Source organism: Pelobates fuscus, chromosome 4 (genome assembly GCF_036172605.1).
Source record: "Pelobates fuscus isolate aPelFus1 chromosome 4, aPelFus1.pri, whole genome shotgun sequence".
In the NCBI taxonomy this organism is placed as follows: domain Eukaryota; kingdom Metazoa; phylum Chordata; class Amphibia; order Anura; family Pelobatidae; genus Pelobates; species Pelobates fuscus.
The window spans coordinates 140,180,810-140,202,287 of record NC_086320.1 but is presented as its reverse complement, the minus strand read 5'-3'; the positions used below and the strand labels follow the sequence as shown (position 1 = coordinate 140,202,287).

General features: G+C 39.8%; 1 protein-coding gene across 5 annotated transcripts in view; it reads left to right on the top strand.

Annotated features, from left to right (window-relative positions):
• The window catches only part of ZNF516 (zinc finger protein 516), a 120,699-nt gene that overhangs the window by 53,944 nt on the left and 45,277 nt on the right, over positions 1-21,478 (top strand). For 3 of the 5 annotated variants that reach the window (XM_063451631.1, XM_063451629.1, XM_063451633.1), the window contains exons 2-3: positions 251-365; positions 847-1,040. The gene's annotated coding sequence lies outside the window, so the exon portion shown is untranslated. The remainder of the gene's footprint in view (positions 1-250; positions 366-846; positions 1,041-21,478) is intronic. The other 2 variants (XM_063451632.1, XM_063451630.1) reach the window with 1 other exon arrangement.

Genomic DNA, 21,478 nt, shown 5'->3' with positions numbered 1-21,478 from the left:
CTAAACTCATCCATCCGGTCTAACCACGTGGCTCATCTGATACAAAGGAGAGGGACGCGTAATTCCAGTTCTTACATTCCTGCACCTGGTCAGTACAGTGATAACAGTATCTTAGCTACGTGTAATTAACTAACTGATACTACAAACACATATACATACATATGCCTTGTGGCAATCTTAGCCTGCTAAACTTGTATTTTACTGGAATTACATCACAACCCTTAAAATGAACCAATTTCTGTGATTTCAGCAGCCTATCTATGGATTCAAGGAAATCTGTGTTTGCGATTGCCTATAGTGTCTTGCTTATACGCTTGGAGTGAAACGGCTTAACCTGCAAATTACAGCTACTATTGACACTTAAGGTTAGTGTTGCGTAATTGTTTGTTTATTTTTATTGTAAAGCCCCCTACAGATTCTTTAAAATTAAAAAAGCAAAGTCATGACACCCTTAGACATAGAGTGGTTTCGGAATTTACACTGAAAATGCCCTGAAAAGTGCATTTAAAATTTTAGGACAAAATGGACACATTGAAAGATTTGTCCAAGTTAGCAATGTTTTTAGTTTGACTAATTTCCTCCAAAAGTTTAATAGCAAACTTCAAAATTTAAAATCACTCGCAGTTCCTGACCGTTCACTCTGCCTTATAAACACCTCCACACCTAGACAAATTATTAATGAATGAGGGACATAAGAACAGTTTTATTAAACAGAATGATTGCTCATTAACTCCTTGCCTCTTGGGTAACTTGTCTTTAACTTTCTGTAGCTAGCTTTCCTTTTTAACCATTGCTTGTGTGGTGTGAATAATGCTAAATTTTTTTTTTTTTTTTCTGTTTGCTTAGCTATAGGCTTGACACGGTCCTTTGGAAACAAACATTTCCTATTCAGCTCTGGAACTTGATACCTCATCACTGTCCCTCCTTGCAAAAAAGAAGAAGAGAAAAAAGAAAATGGTCGACTACTAGTTTCAGCTGTCAACAAACTGCAACCTTATCAAGTGTGACTTCCCATGTGACAACTCTTTGAGTTCAATCAGGTAATATTGCTGTCAAATTTCATCCACAAACCAATAATAATAAGCTATATTCTGGTAGAACCTTGTTTGATGTGCTATGGTGAGAGCGGTATCCATTGTAAACAACACATACAATGCCTTGGAGATGGACACACACAGATTGGTTTGAAATATTTTCCCCCTGTAAGTTGTAAAAAAATAAATAAATATATATATTTTAAACAATGAGCAATAGCTTACTTTGTTAAAGTGACACTGGCCACCAATACAACTTTAATGCATTGGATAGATTTTGGCCTGATTGATATCCTGTGTTTTTTTGCATTTTCAAATCTTTCAAGTTTTGCAGAATGCTGCACCACAAGCCTGCCTCCTTAGCCACGCCCCCTTGTGACAGAAAGTCATCCTTATCAAGTGTATGTACACAGCTCAGCCCTCGTCAGCACTGAGTGAGCTACTTTTTTAAATTCACAACCTGGCTACAGACAGAGAAACTACAAACAGGTAGTAATATCCTTACTATGTTGTTTGGTTGTTCAGCTAATTAAGTGCTGTCAGTGGCTGAGCATACCTTTTGATAAGGAATTGTTTTCTGGAGTGAGAAGGTATGGTTAGCGAAGCAGGCTTATGGTGCAGCATTCAGCGAAACGTTTATAGTTTTGCATGGGAAAAAAAAAGATTTGAGATGCAAAAAAGAAAAAAAATACAGCATGTTAATGAGGACAAAATCTATCAAATGTACTAACATTGTATTGGTTTCCAGAGTGTCCTTTTAAGTTTCATTATGATGGTGGACTATCAAAAAACATTGTATGTTGAATGAGTTTTGTCACTTTTTCTCACTTTTACTATTTTTTATTTTTTTTTAAATAAAGGTCAAATATTTAGAGCAGTGAATGATATTGTTGTGTTAAATATGACTTGGAACTGTGATCTTTAGCCAATATATTGGAATTGGCAAAAAAAAAAATTCTCCTTGCTATTTCCCTATTGGTTAAATATTTAGTCATTTCATCACAGAACGTTTGGAAGTCTCCGCTGTTAAGTTGTTCATTAATCCATGCTTATTTGTTGTGTAACAGGATTTATATGAATAGTAGAAACTGCTCTTACAGTATTTAAGAACTGGTATTAAATCCTTTTGTTTGTTAAGTGGGTTAATGCTCAGAGTAGCAATGATCTACACAGTGTCCATGTAGAAATATATTTTTGGGAAAATACTTTGTTGTCTTACTGTTGTATGAAAGTTGATCCAATTTGAGAATATATATTTTTTTTTTTTTTTTTTTTTTATCTGATAGCACTTTTGTTGTTTTACTACCCATATAATACAGTATTTGTATTGGTCCTCTTAGTCTTGGTTGGTCTATTAAAGAAACGCTATAGAGTTAGGAATACAAACCTGTGTTCATTATGCTATTGTGCTTCTGTTCCTAAAATTGAATAAGGGAGGGGGAGATTTTACCTGCTTTTTTTTTTTTTTCTTCCCAGCGCCAATTCTCTCTTGGCGTGCACATCTCTCCCATTCCTGCTAACATCGAGGCATGGTCTCTACTCGTGATGGTCCAGTCAAAGCATTAGAAACATGAAGCGCATGTATGATGAGCATCCAATGATTCTCACAGGAAAATATTGAACTTAAAAACAATCAGTTTTCCTGGCACTGCAGGTCCCCTCTCCCTCCCACCCCCCAATCCCCGGTTGCTGAAGGGGTGAAAACCCCTTCAGTCAATTACCAGAGGCAGCGACGATGTCCCACGTTGCTGCTGCTTCCGCCGCTGCCGCTCCTCCCAGTGATTGCGTTGGCATTAGAGCTCCCCATAGGAAAGCATTGAAAATGCTTTTCAATGCTTTCTTATGGGGAAATGAGCGACGCTGGAGGTCCTCACACAGCGTGAGGACGTCCAGCGATGCTCTAGCACAGGTTTCCTGTGCCAGGGACACGGAAGTGCCCTCTAGTGGCTGTCTAGTAGACGGCCACTAGAGGAGGAGTTAACTCTGCAAGGTAATTATTGCAGTTTATAAAAAAATGCTATAATTACACTTGCAGGGTTAAGGGTAGTGGGCAGAAGTGGTCTGGGTGCCTGGAGTGTCCCTTTAATACATTACTATGAGCTTCCGCATCACATGAGATTTACTGTAATGTTTTACATTGTATGGCTAAAGTGACAGGGCCACTGCAGACCACTTAATTGATTTGAATTAGTCTAGTTGACTATAAACGCCCTTTAAGTGAGTGCAGAAGATTATTATAATGGCACTTGGATCATATGGTTAAAATGCACTTTTTAAATTTTGACATTTAGTACATTATGGTAGATTATGTGTGTAACCACATACATGTTATTAACTGAGGATATAGTTTTTGTCCAGAGTCTGCTATATAGAAAAGAGGACATAACATGACATCCACTCTAGCAATAATGTCCCTCAAAGATGTGCCATAAGTGCAGTCTGGTTTGAGAAGGTCCCTAACTACATTCTGTTTGTGTATTCCTAAGTTTGCCATTTACTTGAAAGCCTCATCCATCAATGGTGCAGAACATGCTGACTCGATGGATGAAAGTGAATGTTAAGGTGGTGACACAAGTTATATAAATTCCTTGAGAAATGCGTCTTCCTCTCTCAGGATCTGTTCTTCATTTCTTCCTGTCTGCTCTAGTTTTCTTTAAAACATAAGACAAAGTGTGGACTATTTTTTTTCCTGGGTATTTGTCCTACGCCTGACCAGCTATGACCAGCGGAGGAGCAAAGTGTGCTCCATTTCCTCCGGTCAGAACAATATTCCCACAATTCTCACCTTTCCTCCATGATCTCGCGATGCCTCCTTTCACTTTTCCTGAACGTCCTGTCATTTAGACAGAACGCCGGTGAAACTACCGATTTTTGTCCTAACAGAATGAGAACAGTTTGTTCATTCATGTTAAGACTATAATTGGTACTTTTTGGTCGGTTCGAAATTTCATTTGAATAAATGAAATTCCGATCCGTGCCACGGCTGCATCTTGCAGCCACTTAGTAGATAGCTCCCTAACTCCCACAGTATTAGGGAGCTATCTACCAAAAGGCTGAAAGACCAAGATATTAGTACATTTTTTGCCTCTACTCGCTATATCGCGAGTAGGGGCATGTCTAGTAAACAGTGAGAAGCCTGTTGGTGGCCCAGTGGTGGGGCATCTGTTAACTAGGCTGGGGGGGACATAGTGTCCCCCTCTGCCCCCACCCTTGCCCCGCGAGTGGGGGCTATTCAACTAAACTGGGGATATTGGGGGCCCTAAATCAAAATGGAGGAGGACCTATTGTCCTCCCCCACCCATAAGCGGCGCGTGGGGGCCATAAGTAAAGCCCTACCTATCCCCCTCAACTTAAAAATAGTGAGGGGGGGTCAATAAAACTAAATACCTGTAAATAAAAAAATACTTACCATTTGATGTCTTTTTTTTTTTTTTACTTTTTTTTCTCAGCTCCAGAAAAGGCCAAATAAAAAAAACATAATACCCGGTGAAATTCCAAAGAACTTTCCCACGCTGTGTAAAAGGACTCCGAGCACTCTAATTGGTTGGATTCCAAGCCAACCAATCAGAGTGCTGTGACAGGTAAATGTAGAGACTTACCTGTCAGTCTCTTCATTTACCTGTCGGAGCAGTCTCCTTGGTTTGCTTAAACAAACCAATCCGATTGCTCTGAGCCAAATTGCAGGGCGTGGGAAGGCTTGTTGTAATTTAGGGCCACCAACCGCTGTTCATGGGTGGAGACCGTTGGGGGGGAGGACAATAGGTCTCCCCCCACCTCTTTATTGTAATTTAGGGCCCCCAATTGCCGCTTATGGGCTGGGGCTGGGGGGGAGAACAGTAGGTTCCCCCCTTATTGTAATTTAGGACCCCCACAGGCTACTCACTGTTTAGTAGACATGGCCCTGTTCGTGGCATAGTGAGTAGGGGCATTCGGGAGATTTCAGTCTCTCTTATGCGAATATGGGGATCATATGAGTGAGGGAGGACATGAGGGGCTTAGGAAGTGGCAGGGAGCACAGCTCACAGCTTCTATCTATACATATTACAAGAAGGGAGCTGCGCGCCGGTAGCTCCCTCCTTGTAATAAACTGAACTAACAAACAAACTTACAGTGTTTGTTTGTTTAACATTTCTATTCATTCATTCATCTTTTTGCCAAAATTCCCTTCCGATTATAGGACAAAAGTGTTTAACTGGCATGCGCTGAAATTTCACAGCGCTATCTAGTGTGGGCAGATGACGTGTCCCTCAGGGTCTTCATCTACCCACACAAAGATGGTGGCGCCCAGGACCTACGTCTGGGCACAAAATAAAGATTTAAAAAAAGGTAATATGGGGGTGACTAGGGTGGAAATTAGATGTAGTGGAGTCGGGGGGGGGGGGGGGGGGGGGTTAAAAAAAATAAATAATGGATGCGGCCATAACAGTACCGCTTTAAGCAGACTCCTTCAAATCAATATAGACTCCCTTTATCAACAGTCTGGAAACAGAATTTTAGGCTGACAAATTCCCATTTTCTGAGTTTCCCAATCCTGGCACTGTAAGCAGTTTCACAACATGGCAAGCATTGTTTCTTTTTACCTGAAATGTTTCCCCAGTCTTCAATGTGCAGTGTGAAATAATAAACTTCTCAGATTCTGTAGTTGAGCAAGGTCATGGAGAAGTGGGGGTGGGTGTTTTGCTCCAGCGGCTTAAAGGATCACTATAGTGTCAGGAAAGTAAACTCGTTTTCCTGACACTATATCATCCTTAGGACCCCCCCACCCTCAGGGTCCCTTCAGCCACTTACCTTTATCCAGCACCGGGCTCCCTCGGCGCTGGTGACCTCTCCTTCCCCGCCGACATCCGTTCCCGAGTGGAGTGCGCACATTCAAACAGCCCATAGGAAAGCATTTCTCAATGTTTTCCTATGGACATTCTGCACGAATTTCGCATCCAGGGTCACAGAAGCGCCTTTAGCGGCTGTCAGGAAGACGGCCACTAGAGGCTGGATTAACCCTGCAGCCTGTGGCTGCTCACTGTAAAAAAAAAACACCTAATAACCCCCCCCCCTGCGCGGGGGTTAAAGATGGGGGGGACCTACTGTCCTCCCCCCTGGCCCCCACCCCTGCGCGGTGGGTGGGGGCCCTAATAAAATAATAAGGGGGGGACCTACTGTCCTCCCCCCCTGGCCCCCACCCCTGCGCTGTGGGTGGGGGCCCTAATAAAATAATAGGGGGGGGACCTACTGTCCTCCCCCCCTGGCCCCCACCCCTGCGCTGTGGGTGGGGGCCCTAGTAAAATAATAAGGGGGGGGGACCTACTGTCCTCCCCCCCGGCCCCCACCCCTGCGCTGTGGGTGGGGGCCCTAATAAAATAATAAGGGGGGGGGACCTACTGTCCTCCCCCCCTGGCCCCCACCCCTGCGCTGTGGGTGGGGGCCCTAGTAAAATAATAAGGGGGGGGACCTACTGTCCTCCCCCCCGGCCCCCACCCCTGCGCTGTGGGTGGGGGCCCTAATAAAATAATAGGGGGGGGGACCTACTGTCCTCCCCCCCCTGGCCCCCACCCCTGCGCGGTGGGTGGGGGCCCTAATAAAATAATAAGGGGGGGGGACCTACTGTCCTCCCCCCCTGGCCCCCACCCCTGAGCGGTGGGTGGGGGCCCTAAATGAACCCCCCCCCCCATCAAGGTGACTAGGGGTCCCAAGCCCCTAGTCACCCCCCCCACCCAAAACATTCTATCCCCTACCTACCCCCCTCACCCTAAAAATAGTGAGGGGGGAATAAAATAACTAACCTGTAAAAAAAAAAAAATTAAACTTACCATTTGACGTCTTCTTTTTTCTAAATTCTTCTTTCTTCAGCCCCCAAAAAAGCCAAATAAAAATCCATCATACCCGTCGCACTTTAAAAAAAAAAAACAAAAAAAAAACGAGCGCAAAAAAAAATTAATCCATGTTCACCCATGGAGGGCACGCCGCGTACTGAGCTCCGCAGGGCGGATCAAGGCTTATATAGCCTTGCCCCGCCCTGCAATTAGGCTTAGAACACACTGATTGGTTGGTTTAAGCCAATCAGAGTGCTCTGTGTCATTTTACACAGCGTGGGAAAATTCAAAAGAACTTTCCCACGCTTGTAAAATGACACAGAGCACTGTGATAGGATGGATTTCAAGCCATCCAATCACAGTGCTCTGTGTCATTTTACAAGCGTGGGAAAATTCCAAAGAACTTTCCCAAGCTTGTAAAATTACACAGAGCACTGTGATTGGATGGCTTGAAAACCATCCTATCACAGTGCTCTATGTCATTTTACAAGCCTGGGAAAGTTCTTTGGAATTTTCCCACGCTTGTAAAATGACACAGAGCACTCTGATTGGCTTAAACCAACCAATCAGTGTGTTCTAAGCCTAATTGCAGGGCGGGGCAAGGCTATATAAGCCTTGACCCGCCCTGCGGAGCTCAGTACGCGGCGTGCCCTCCATGGGTGAACATGGATTAATTTTTTTTTTGCGCTCGTTTTTTTTTTTTTTTTTAAAGTGCGACGGGTATGATGGATTTTTATTTGGCCTTTTTGGGGGCTGAAGAAAGAAGAATTTAGAAAAAAGAAGACGTCAAATGGTAAGTTTAATTATTTTTTTTATAGGTTAGTTATTTTATTCCCCCCTCACTATTTTTAGGGTGAGGGGGGTAGGTAGGGGTTAGAATGTTTTGGGGTGGGGGGGGGGGTGACTAGGGGCTTGGGACCCCTAGTCACCTTGATGGGGGGGGGGGGGTTCATTTAGGGCCCCCACCCACCGCTCAGGGGTGGGGGCCAGGGGGGAGGACAGTAGGTCCCCCCCCCATATCTTTATTTAGGGCCCCCACCCACCGCGCAGGGGTGGGGGCCAGGGGGGAGGACAGTAGGTCCCCCCCCCCCTATCTTTATTTAGGGCCCCCACCCAGCGCTCAGGGGTGGGGGCCAGGGGGGAGGACAGTAGGTCCCCCCCCCTTATTATTTTATTAGGGCCCCCACCCACCGCGCAGGGGTGGGGGCCAGGGGGGGAGGACAGTAGGTCAGGGGTGGGGGCGCAGGGGTGGGGGCCAGGGGGGAGGACAGTAGGTCCCCCCCCCCCCCTTATTACCATTTATGTTTTTACAGTGAGCAGCCACAGGCTGCTCACTGTTTAGTGGACATGCCCCTAGGGCATTGGGGAGATTTTAATCTCCCTTGTGCTATTATGGGGGTCATATTGACCCCCATAGAGTGAGGGGGGGACCTGGGGGGCTTATGAAGTGGTGGGGAGCACACCTCCCCACCGCTTCTGTCTTTACATATTACAAGGAGGGAGCTGCACGTCGGTAGCTCCCTCCTTGTAATAAACTGATCGAACAAACGAACACTGATACTCAGTGTTAGTTTGTTCGTCTGATTTTTTTCTATTCATTCATTCGTCTGTCTGATGAATGAATGAATAGATGAAATTCCCGTTTGCATGTCCAGGTGTTTCACTGGGCATGTGCGGGAATCTCACAGTCTGTCTAGTGTGGGTAGATGACGTGTCCCACAGGGACTTCACCTACCCACACAAAGATGGCGACGCCCTGAATAAAGATCGGGGCAGAAGATACAGATTTAAAAATAGGTAATCTGGGGGGCTTAGGGGCATTTGGGGGTGACTAGGGGGTCAATTGGATGTAGTGGAGGCGAGAGGGGGGTTAAAAAAAAAACGGGATTCGGCATGACCGTGCCGCTTTAAGACATAGAAGAGAGACAATGAGAACCTTAATTATATTTAATTCCCCAGCGAGACTATTGACCTTTCTTAAAATTATGTTTGTTGCAGTTATTGCTGCTGATGCAATTATTTTTTTTTGTTTCTTCTTTGTGCATGATATGCACATGAAGTACCCAACTTTACTTGATGACTCTGTAGTGGTGGCAGTCCATTTTCAATGATGCTGTTCATGTGTGCACTCCAGGTAACAGCTCCTCATGGCACTGTGGACATTAATTGGCCCACCCAGGCAATACTGATGCATTTCAAAATCTATTACATGTCTGACTGCATTAGAACAGTTTAAGAAATCTGGTAATTTAGACTTTGCGATGGCATGGTTAACAGCAGACTTTATTTTCAGGGGCTGTAGATTTATATGGCTTTTTTTCTTTGGAATTGATTATCTCCAAAATGCCATTGTTTGGTTTTGTTTTCAAAGACCTAATGCTTGTTCTGAATGTAGTGTAAGCAATGTTATCCTTCTGTATACATCGTGTTTTGGCAGATTTCCTACTACTATGAACAACTTCACCAAAACATTAAACCCGAGAACTTCCAACCTTTTGGGGTTGCTTCTCCCCATAAGTGACATGATTCTAAAAGACCTCTTAGAAGGTCGAAACGTTGCTGCCTTTTTTGTTCCATTAAAATCTGCCTGCAGCTTTAACACTCTGAGTGCCTGGAAATTCCTTTTTTGTCTTATGATTCTAAAATGTTGCACATAGTCACTGTAGCAACAAACGAGGTGATATTATTCAGTTTTCTTTAAAGTTTGCAGAAAACCAAAAACTTTAAAGGATGACGTAGCAACTTGCAAAGGAAGCCTTTATAATGGCTGGCCTAGCAAGTCATTTTGTAAAGCTAGTTTTTTATTGGAGGGATCAAATGTACACGACTAAAAGGAAATGGATAGTTTGAAGCCTTGGGAAGTGCCTTGTCAGCGCAGGATTATAGAAACAAACCACTTGTGGAGTGGACACTGGGGAGACCTGTCCAACCCTGATATATAGAAAAATGGACATGAAACCCTTATTTCCAATTGTGGGAACTGCCTGCTGCCCAAAAATGGAGCAGTGGCTGGTGGAATGTTTTCAAGTATGCTGGCGAATTAAGAGTAGTGGTTTACTAAAGCCATTTAATAAACACTTTGCCATGTTTTCTGTCATTATTTGTGTTCTGATTTTTTATTTTTTTTTGTATGGTTCTTGCTGGGTCATAGTCGTGGAAGAAGACATAAGGAGCACACCACAAATAGTTTGCTTTATTGTTAGATCTCACTTGGGTCTGAGACATTTTATAGCTAATTGTGTGAGGTAAAAAGGGGAAACATTTTATAATTTGCATGTGAGACTGATCTCACTCACAGTTCAAAACGAAAATATCTTTCAGGTCACCTCTGTTCAATAGATACAGCAACTCCAGGCGATCTATCCCTTGCCATGGTAATTGCAGTTCATTTATAATTTTTATCTAGACTCAAACTTCATATATAAGACCAATGTGCGAGTACATTCATGTACTGATTAAAGGATCACTATAATGTCAGGAAAACAAACTGTCCTTAGGTCCTCAGGGGGCCCCTCCTGCTGGGCTGAAGGGGTTAAAACCCCTTCAGTCACTTACCTTTATCCAGCGCCGGTGACCTCTCCTCCCCCTCCAACGTCAGCTCCCGAGTGGAGCCGAATGCGCATGCGCTGCATTTCTTAAGGCTTTCCCATGGATGTTCTGCATGCTCAATGCGATTTTCGCGAAGACAGCCACTAGAGGCTGGATTAACCCTGCAATGTAAACATAGCCGTTTCTCTGAAGCTGCTATGTTTACATCTGAAGGGTTAAAACCTGGGGGACCTGGCACCCACACCACTTCATTGAGCTGAAGTGGTTTGGGTGACTATAGTGGTACTTTAAATATCAATATAACATTGATACTGATATTTGCTGAGGGCTAGGACAGCATGACCCTACCAACCAAAAGTCTATGTTTTGAGTTCGGAAATTAAAAAAACAAACAAACAAAAAAAAACACATTCACAACTGATATATTTGTACCTTCAGCCTATTGAAAGCGATACATTGGTTTACAGCACATTTTATACTTTTAGATTCTTAGTTTTACTCAGGAGACCAGAAGCACCACTAGTGGCTGTCTAGTAGACGGCAACGAGAGATGTGTTTAACCCTGCAATGGAAAGATTTCTGTTTCTTCAAAACGGTAGAGTTTTACATAGCAGGGTTTAAATGATAGGACCACTGCAACCAGACCATTTAAATTACAAGTTTGGATGACTTTTTATTGGTCCTTTAATTAGTTAGTTTTGTTCCAAATTGTGAAGTTTAAAAACGTTTTGTGCAAGTAATATTTATTGTGCATGTTTGTATTCACTGTTTATTCCAGTTAAACAATTCTATTCAATTGGATTATTCTCTAAATTGTGATTTGGCAGAAATTCAAAGTGGATAGTTGAGATGGAAACATTTTCCAGGTTGTTTCCTGTTGAGCTGTTTCAGCCTAAAAGTAAAAAAAAAATTCAGTTTGAATTCCCAGTCACAGAGAGTTAACATCCCTATATGTATTGACAAATGGATGTAAAGTCACATTGAGATGAAAATTAGATGCAGTGTTAACTTTGTGATTTATGTATAAATTTTAATTCACATTTAATTTGCTGATTAATCTTTCAGTTGCAGCTGGTTACTACATGCCCCTGAAATGCTTTACAAAACATTCTGTATTGCGGGATCTCTAGTATACTGTAGTAGGATCATGTTTGCAGCACTCCTAGTGGCCAAATATATAATTCATTTTGCAATTACCTGTATCATTGTGGTTGTCCAGGCAGATTTTAATGTATATGCGTGTCAGCAGAGCACCCTAGTGCTTTGTTTGCTTAATTCCTAGTCCCTTTCCCCTGATATTAACATTGTGAGTATTGTCCTAACATATACCACTTTAGCAGTTTCTACTACTTCCTGCTGATTTAGCCAGGAGTTTGCATATTCGCACAAGAGTTTAGAAGCATTTCATTCTGATTTCTAAGATGAGGGAGATAGGTTTATTATCTTATTGCATTGTTTACAATCCCATGCTTAACAGTGACGCTATGTATGTATTCCAGGCTCATAATCTGTTTCCTAGCAATGTGCTGCAGATCTGCTCAGCTGCAGATCACATTTTACCAGGAGACCAAGCATTCTGTTTATGATGCAGGGTTTAGATGCATTAACAGCAAAACAAGATTAAAACCTTTCCCTTCACTGCAGTGTGCACACACACAAGCTGCTAGCTCCTCCGTATTCTCTACCTGTTGTCAAATATTAGTATGCTGAGAAAATGTGTATATATATATATTTTTTTTTTGGCTCTATATTCTTTTTGATGATACATTTTCTAATCTTTATTACCTATTAAATACCTATGACCTTTAATTTCACCCATGCAGCACCAATATAAATTCTGCATTACTGTGCCATATTGATGGATGTGTGCATAGTTAGCACTGTGAATTAAATATTTTGTCACCTTTCTTGTGTCCTTTCTTGTCAACACCGAGTTTGGATTGTTGATGTGACAATTTGCCTCCTTACCGATCGTTGTCGTATTTTCTCTAGTAATGTATAGCCCTGAAGCTCCAGGAAACGGTGACTAAGGTACGAGGGGAATAAATATGTTGCAGTGCCTTTTTTACCACTGCTAAGCTGTTATTGCAGCTCATCCAGGCAGTATCATAATCACAGGCGTGTTGGGAAACAAAGGCAGAGGTAGGCTTAAAGTGAAGTTACATAATGTACTTGTCAAGAATTGGTCTGCGTGTGGCTGCACTGATTTATATCCCTTTCTGTAAGCTGCTGATACACTCTGCAGTGCATAGAGGTAGCGACAGTAACAATATCTAGGTCACGTTAACTGCTGGATCACTGGGGATACCTGGAAACCCAAGCTCCTTGCAGGTTGCTCGTGCTTGTGATAGTGTTAAAAACCTTTGCTACATGGCAGCTGCATATGTGTAGGCTAGATGTTCCCGAGAATGAGTGATACGTGCATTGCTTCTTTTCCCAAGGCTGTTTTCCTGTAAAACATAATTACTGTTTTGCAGTAGAAATAATAATTGTGCATTGAGAGATTGCAAATAATAATAATAATATAGCAATTCCAGAAGTAATCAGGGCTATTATCTCAGGTCATCTTATTTGTTTGATACCGTTTAAGTGTGTGTGTGTGTGTTTTTCCAACTCGTTGCACTGGATCCGTTCATAATCGGTATGTCACCATTATTAATGATCTGTTCTCAGTGGGGAAAAAAAAAAAAACACAGGGCATAATTAAATAATTCATTATTGATTTATCTAATAAAAAGGGAGCTACTCACTTTTGTAGAGCAAAATATGCATGCATGAGCTACAGAGTGACCAATGTTACAGCATGTGTGTGTGTGTGTGTGTATATATATATATATATATATATTTTTTTTTTTATTTTTTTATTTTTTTTTTTACATAAAACCGTGCTATATTCTGATTTTGAGCACTGCATTTGCTGTGTTGTGGCTTTCTTCCCCGTTTATCAGTTGTGTAAAAATTGCATATTAATAGATATCTGCTATGACTCTCCCAATTCATAACAAACCAGAACTATCAGCCAGATATATGCCACTATAAATAAAATGGATACCCAGAGAACGGAAGATTAGCTCATTACCTCCTAGTTGTTCTGTAACTATGGTCACAGGAGGGAATTGTTTACAGACTTATACCGTGTGCCTCCTATGTCTGTTTCTGGGTAATTTAATTCTGAAGCCAAGCATTTCTACCATTTAAAGATTATACCCATTATCTGGTCATTTTTCTAATGTAATATTTTATATACACGAACACAAAAATTAATTTTAAGTTGTGAAAGCCCAAAGCGATTTAGTAAAATATAAATTGTGGGCAGGAATATATTTATTTATTATTATTTTTTTTTAAATGTTGTGCAATTCCAAACATCTGGTCCTTTACCATTTTCTCAATTGCATTATGTTGCCATAATTTTAAATTGTCATTGAGTCCTACATCAATTATTTGGCAGCCAGCTATAATAGCAGAAGACATGCTGTAACCATGTCAAGTTACATCTATACAATCCGTCATTAAAAGGGGGAGGGGGGGGGGGGGGGGGGAGCCAGCATTTTACAGTATTCTGATGTGCCTGATAGCAATGATCTATACAAAAGATAAGTAGAAAAATCAATAGGCTGGTGTTTTTACTTTCAAAATCTCTGCAATCTGTATTTTAGTAATATTTTTTTTAAATGGCAGTTCTGTCCAGAATTAAAATGACTCATAAATGTGACGATTTTATTAAGATCTATCTTAGTGTGTATGTATACAGTTGTGTTATTATTAATAAACCTTTTTGTAATTCTTTCTTCAGAAAGTGTGTGTGTGTGTGTGTGTGTGTGTGTGTGTGTGTAATTTTCTTCTGTGTGGATAAACGAGATCCTGATGCTGTTACATGTAATCAGCTGTCAGAATGAGAATACTGGAACATTGTTATGAATGAGTCATTTATAGCAGTTGTACAGATGTAAAATGTTGAATTGACCTTTTGAGTCCGTCTTCTGTTTATAAACCTAATGATGCACAAACAAAGTTTTCGTAATTTATTATGCAGTTTCACCAAGTAAGTAATTTACCTTTTATTTGTTTATGATGTCTCCATTAACTTATCTTTAAATTCACTGGCTTTCTTCTGTGGTGTGCTTAACTCATTACTTTAAATTAGACTGCTAAGTCTTGTTGTGGAGCAAACGAGGAAGGCAAGAGTTCTGAAATGTAAAACAAATACTAAAAGATGATGCATATCTGTAATGTGTAAACAAATGATGAATGTTATACTGGGAATAGACCTTTTTTTAAGTTTTAGGAGAAAATACAGTGCTCCTCTTTATTCATTTCTTCATATTAATGTAGAAATGTGTTGGCTCATAATGGATTATTGATTGGTCTGAGAACAGCAGAAGCCCTCGGGCCTTGTCATCTATGGTACTTACTCTTCCAATAGTGAATGCATCAGTTCATGTAGCTATTTAGGACCACAGCTTTAGAAGCCTTTAATTGTTTGTTTGTGGGGGAGTTTGGCAATTTTGCAGAGCAGGAATGATCATTACTGGTCTTTCTTTTTTATTAGCAGCATTGTTAGTCTTTTAGCCAGAAAAGCATTATTTTGTTAAAAGGTGACGTCTGTAATGTTTATGCTTTACATTTTAATATTTTTTTTGGGCTGGGGGGAGGAGTCATGGCTGTGCAGCCCCCAATATATGCTCTGGAAATCAGAGGGTTACTACATGGGTTAGCAAGAATGCAAGTAGTATTTTGGAGCCAGCCCGATACATTTTGCAGCCGACTTCATTTTTTTTTAGGAACTAGAGAGAAGTGCAGTATGATGTGACTTGAGAACCGTAAAGAGAATGTGTGATCAGACATTTCTTAAAACTAAACAATTCTAAATAGGTATGTAATATTTGTCTGTCCTGAGCAGTAAATGCATTAGCTGACACAGAATAGAGTGTGCTGCAAGCGCAGATCTAATAAATAGGCTTTATTCACTGAATTGGAAATTGGGGGAAAATGTTTTTGGGTTTAAATTGATTTTTTTTTTTCTCGGCTCTAGTTTAGAGCAGTCGTTATACCCTTGCAAGTTCTGCACTAGATCGTAAGTTTGTTCGAACAGGGCCTTTTTAACCTCTTGTCTCTCTTAAAATTTTGTATGTAATCTATTTGTTAATTATCCCCATTCTATTATTTTAATGCGCTGCGGCATGTGTTGGCACTATATCAATAATAATACCTGTTCAGAGGTAAGTTTGGCTAGCATTGGCTGTAGACTGTACAGCAAAAAAGAGACACAACAGTTTAAAACAAAACAAACAGACGAAAAAAAACTTATAGTATAGTATAGTTTACTATAGTACACTATAGTAAATCACTGCAAATAGTCAGTGAAATATTTGTGCATTGCACGTATATATTAAATGTGAAGAAAGTTTGAAATTGGCTTCTCCTCTTCCCAATGAAAAGTAGCAGTTGAACAATTACAGGCATTTTATTTATGGACTCTTGGAGTAGGTGAAAGGGTGTCAGCCGTTTGAGAATATATTTACAGATAGGTGAATGCTCCATATTCTGTGTACTAGTCACAACTAATTTTTCAACTCCCAATACATTCCACAGCTGCAAGGCAACCTTCACACATGTCAAATATATGTACTTACAATGCATTCTTTAAATCAATGCAAAATACATGTTATGTGTATATGTATATGTGTGTGTATGTATATGTGTGTGTATATAAACACATATACATAGAGAAAAGGACTAATGGGTGGCAAATGTAAGACACAATTCCTCCCAAAAAGACCCTGTATCCTTATATAAAAGGCTACTCTGCATAACCAGAGAGCCAAAAACAAAAAAACTCTTTTAATGGTCCCTCTTGGGGAGAAAATACTGAACAAACAAACAATTAAAATAAGGACCTAATGGGAAACAATAGTGACATGCGGTGTCATTTAGCTATCTATTAGCTTACCTACTGTATAGGAGATTAAATTTACATTTACTATTTTTCCATTTATTACTATTATCTTCTCAATTAGTTCTTCTTTTCTATTATTCAGTATTTATTTATTTGTATCTTTCACCACACATGGATTTTTTTAATCCGATACTTTATACGCAATTTATGTCAACACATACCTTCTACCTTAAACAAACTCTTTAAGAGCTTTCCCTCGCTATTTTTGGAGTTTATCTTCACTGTTCACTTTTTAACTGTATAGGGGCATATATGTATATATCAACCTATGCCCTTTCCATCATCCCATTTGTTCTTTTAGTGTACTCCTCTATAATGTTGCTCATTTTGCCCATCATATGTTTTTTCACATCATAGAACTCATAATAAGGCACCATAAGGGTTAATTCACCCTACATTTACCTTACATTGTGTTAAGGCACGAGGTGTTCATGCCTTACTGTTCAAGATCCATACATTCTCGGTATTACTATCACACTCTGCTCTTTAATGTGTGTATATCATTTATAGGCATAAATAATAAGATCGTATTTGTTTGTATTGGTTGATAATGTGACCATCATTTCAGCGATGGCACTACTTAGCTCACTGCTTTTATATACTCTGCGGTGCTTCTTGTGTGAAATACCCATTTATTTTGCCTATTAGATATATTGGTATAACCCTCTATTCCATCCATTCGTAAGAAGGGGATTTGAATTTATCGATACTCCCCGGGAACGTGTGGGTTAAAATCCCCCTGCTCCTTCTGAGCTCGTTAATCCCGCCTAAGATCATACGATTGGTTAAGGATCGTGATGTCATCTTGATGGGCGGAGCTCTATACAGGTTTAAAAAGAGGCGCTCTCCTTACCGCAAACTGCTCTTGATAAAGGCGATTTACTTCGCCGAAACGCGGATTTAAGCGGATGTTTTTAATTTAGGATCCTCTTGGCGCTCTGACTTACCTTACTCCAGTTCTCTGGTGGGACTAGATACTTTATTATTAGCAAGTTGATCAGGGACCTCCTTTCCCCCAAATCTCCTATAGTTGGTTTGGCATTTCTGCCTTTATATCAACATTGCTGTATGTTTGGAGTACAAGATTCTCCCGTTTTTTTTGCAAATCAATTCTGTTAGATTTCTATGCACTGGATACATCTATTGGTATCCGTAATCTATGTACTCTGTATTCAAAGTTTTGCAACTTGCTACATCTATTGTATCACTTTTTCCCTCTACAAGTAACCTGTTACTCTCATTGGCAACTTTGCCAGATATATATTTACAGCTACTTTTTTGGTTTATTATACCACTCTATGGTTTAGTCACTATTGTTTCCCATTAGGTCCTTATTTTAATTGTTTGTTTGTTCAGTATTTTCTCCCCAAGAGGGACCATTAAAAGAGTTTTTTTGTTTTTGGCTCTCTGTTTATGCAGAGTAGCCTTTTATATAAGGATACAGGGTCTTTTTGGGAGGCATTGTGTCTTACATTTGCCACCCATTAGTCCTTTTCTCTCTCTATATCTCCAGGGGTTAGGCCCCAGTGTATCTTTCAACCAGCACAACTCTGGTGGATGGACCTGTTCCACTCCTTACCAGCGTTGTTCCTCTCTAAACACATATACATATACATACACATACACTCTCTTGGTATGATATATATATATATATATATATATATATATATATATATTACATACCAAGAGAGTTGTGGTGGGGAACAAAGTGTGGATGAAAACCCCTTCCACCTGAGGTAAGTGGATAGTTAATACATTGCTAAACCCAAATACACACACCAGTCAAGCCATAAGACTTGCTTTTCCCATAGAAATCTCACTTTAACAGAGCTCTCACTACTGCAAGGTATTCTGGGTAGGCGTATGAAAATGAGCTCAACAAAGAACCACATTTTTGCCTCATAATTCCACTTTATACATGGATTCCTTGGACAATGTGTCTGCTGTATACACCAGCTTTGAAATACAACTCAGGAAGAGTTTTATTTTTTATTAAATGGCTCCAGATATTTTTTAGTAGAAAATAGCTGAATAATGATAAAGGTACTTGGATACCTTTTTGATAGCATCTCTACTTTAACATTGATTTCATAATAAAAGAGCAAGTTGTCAGAAGATCATAGTATGGTGGATCTACAATTAAAGTGGTTTATTTAGTGAAAAGTCCAGACATCTGTTCTGTTCTAGTTAATGTTCACAAACCTTGTCTTCGGATGCTTTAAAGGAACACTATAGTCACCTAAATTACTTTAGCTAAATAAAGCAGTTTTAGTGTATAGATCATTCCCCTGCAATTTCACTGCTCAATTCAGTCATTTAGGAGTTAAATCACTTTGTTTCTGTTTATGCAGCCCTAGCCACATCTCCCCTGGCTATGATTGACAGAGCCTGCATGAAATAAAAAAACAGTTTTCACTTTCAAACAGATGTAATTGTATCTCAATCTCTAAATTGAACTTTAATCACACACAGGAGGCTCTTGCAGGGTCTAGCAAGCTATTAACATAGCAGGGGATAAGAAAATCTTAATTAAACAGAACTTGCAATAAAGAAAGCCTAAATAGGGCTCTCTTTACAGGAAGTGTTTATGGAAGGCTGTGCAAGTCGCATTCAGGGAGGTGTGACTAGGGTTCATAAACAAAGGGATTTAACTCCTAAATGGCAGAGAAGTGTGCAGTGAGGCTGCAGGGGCATGTTCTATACACCAAAACTGCTTCATTAAGCTAAAGTTGTTTGGGTGACTATAGTGTCCCTTTAACAGATCTATTAATGTATTCTTATTTTTATTTTTTTTAACTCTTCCTTTTTTTGTTTCCATAACTCTCCTCTGGTGCAACTAGAGAAAATAACCTGGAATGCTTGGGAAGAAATCCCAGTTTGGGAGTCTCCCAGGTCTGGTGATTGAAATGATTATTGTGAGTGATGCCTGGCAACAACTCAATAGTCCCTCCTTTTAATCCGTATGGTGTTCATAAAGTTTTGGAATTGAGTGGTTTTTTTTTGTTTTGTTTTTTTAACTTGAGTAACTGACAAAGCCTTGCACAGGTTGTTAAAAACAAAACGGAACACAATTTTTTTCATTTCATTATTCAAACTGCTTAAACAGTTCATAAAATGCATACTAGTAATTAAACATAATTAATTAAACGTTTTATTTAACATAAGTAATTAAAAATAATTAAACCATGTTTTCAACCAAACTTGACCGTCACAAGATCTTGGTCCTGATCATTACAAACTTGTTTTGTGATTGATGGACTAATTGATCTATGTCCACAGAAGTTTGAGTCCAGATAGATTTTATATGCACAGGATTGCCCTTGCTTAACCCCTTAAGGACCAAACTTCTGGAATCAAATGGAATCATGACATGTCACACACGTCATGTGTCCTTAAGGGGTTAAAGGGACACTATAATCACCAGAACAACTACAGCTTATTGAATTTGTTCTGGTGAGTAGAACCATTAACCTTTTTGCTGCTTTTTGCTGTAAACACTCTTTTTTGAGAAAATGCAGTGTTTACATTACAGCCTAGTGATAACTTCACTGGCCACTCCTCAGATGGCTGTTAGAGATCCTTCCTGGGTCATGGCTGCCTAAAATGCATCCAAACATTCAGTATCTCCTCCCACTGCATGCAGACACTGAACTTTCATCATAGAGATTCATTGATTCTATTCATCTCTATGAGGAGATGCTGATTGTCCAGGGCTGTGTTTGAATCATACTGGCTCTGCCCCTGATTTGCCTCCTTGCCAGTCTCAGCCAATCCTATTGGGAAGCATTGTGATTGGATCAGGCTACCACTTCTGATAATGTCAGCAAACAGTTTGTTTTTCTGAGCCTAACAAGTCGCAGAGTTACAGCTTCAGGCTGTAACTTTTTAACTATATTTGTGGAGGCATGAGGGGCCCAGGGGGGCTAGATGATGGTTTTAACACTATGGTCAGGAATACATGTTTGTGTTCCTGACCCTATAGTGATCCTTAAACTTACTATCTAAAGAAAAAAAAAATATATAGCAGACTTAACTAGATCTCTGTGTGTGTGTGTGTGTGTTTATGTATGTATATTTATTTTTATCTTGTTCTGTTTGGTGCACATGACTGCTTGTGTTTGCTTATTACATTTTCTTTATTTAAAAAAAAAATACAAATGTAAGCATTTCGTTTTTTACATGGCTCCGTTACAGAATTTTGATATTGATAAACATCTCTCAATAATTTTGAATAGCTTATGCGACTAGTAAGTTTTCCAAATCTCCTCAGGCAACCCTCTGTGCTGCTTACTGTGATGTAAAAAGGGAAAAATGTAAAAAAAAAAGGTCCATATGGTTCAAATCATTTCGTTAACTTCAAATTAGTGTATGAGACTTAGTCTCTTGTGCTTGCATTGTGTGAAATAGGAAAGTCTTTCCAAATAGGAAGTGATCTGCCAATTTGTTTAAAATAGGCTACTGACTGACCTTAACAAAACTGCTTTCTGGCAGAACATCAGGTGAACAAAAACAAGCTTGTGAACGAACACTTTCCCTACTGTAAATTGTATTAGCCAGTGTATTTATGTGGCACTTTTTTTGTGCTAAATCTCAGAATGTTTGCTGGAGAAATAGCTCACAAAGCTGTTTACATGATTGGGACAATATAATGAAATAACTTTAAGATAACTAGAGTAAATATACACTGGAAATTATTTTTGTAATTTTTCCTGATGGTGTTTGTTCCAAAATGATGATATGCATTTAAATGATAACACCTGTCCAAATCTTGACAAATGCAAAAGCACTTAAAGGGACACACCAATTACTTTTGTGCACCATATGTAACTTAATGATGCTTGAGGGTTTTTTTGTATTTTTTTTCTTTTTTATAAAATATCCCCCATCTGCTCATGATCAAGACAAGAGTCGAAGAAGGCCTTGCTCAAACGATCTTACAGTCTATGAGACTTGCACCTTTTTGCAGCAGTTATTAATAAATGTTCAAAGTTTTAAAAATTATTTTTTTTTTGCTTTGTCATGGGATATATTGATGTGGAAAAAAATGTGATATAAACAATTGTTGCATAAGGCTTCAACTAAAAAAAAAAAAAGTAAAAATAAATACAAATCAAGGGGTCTGAATACGA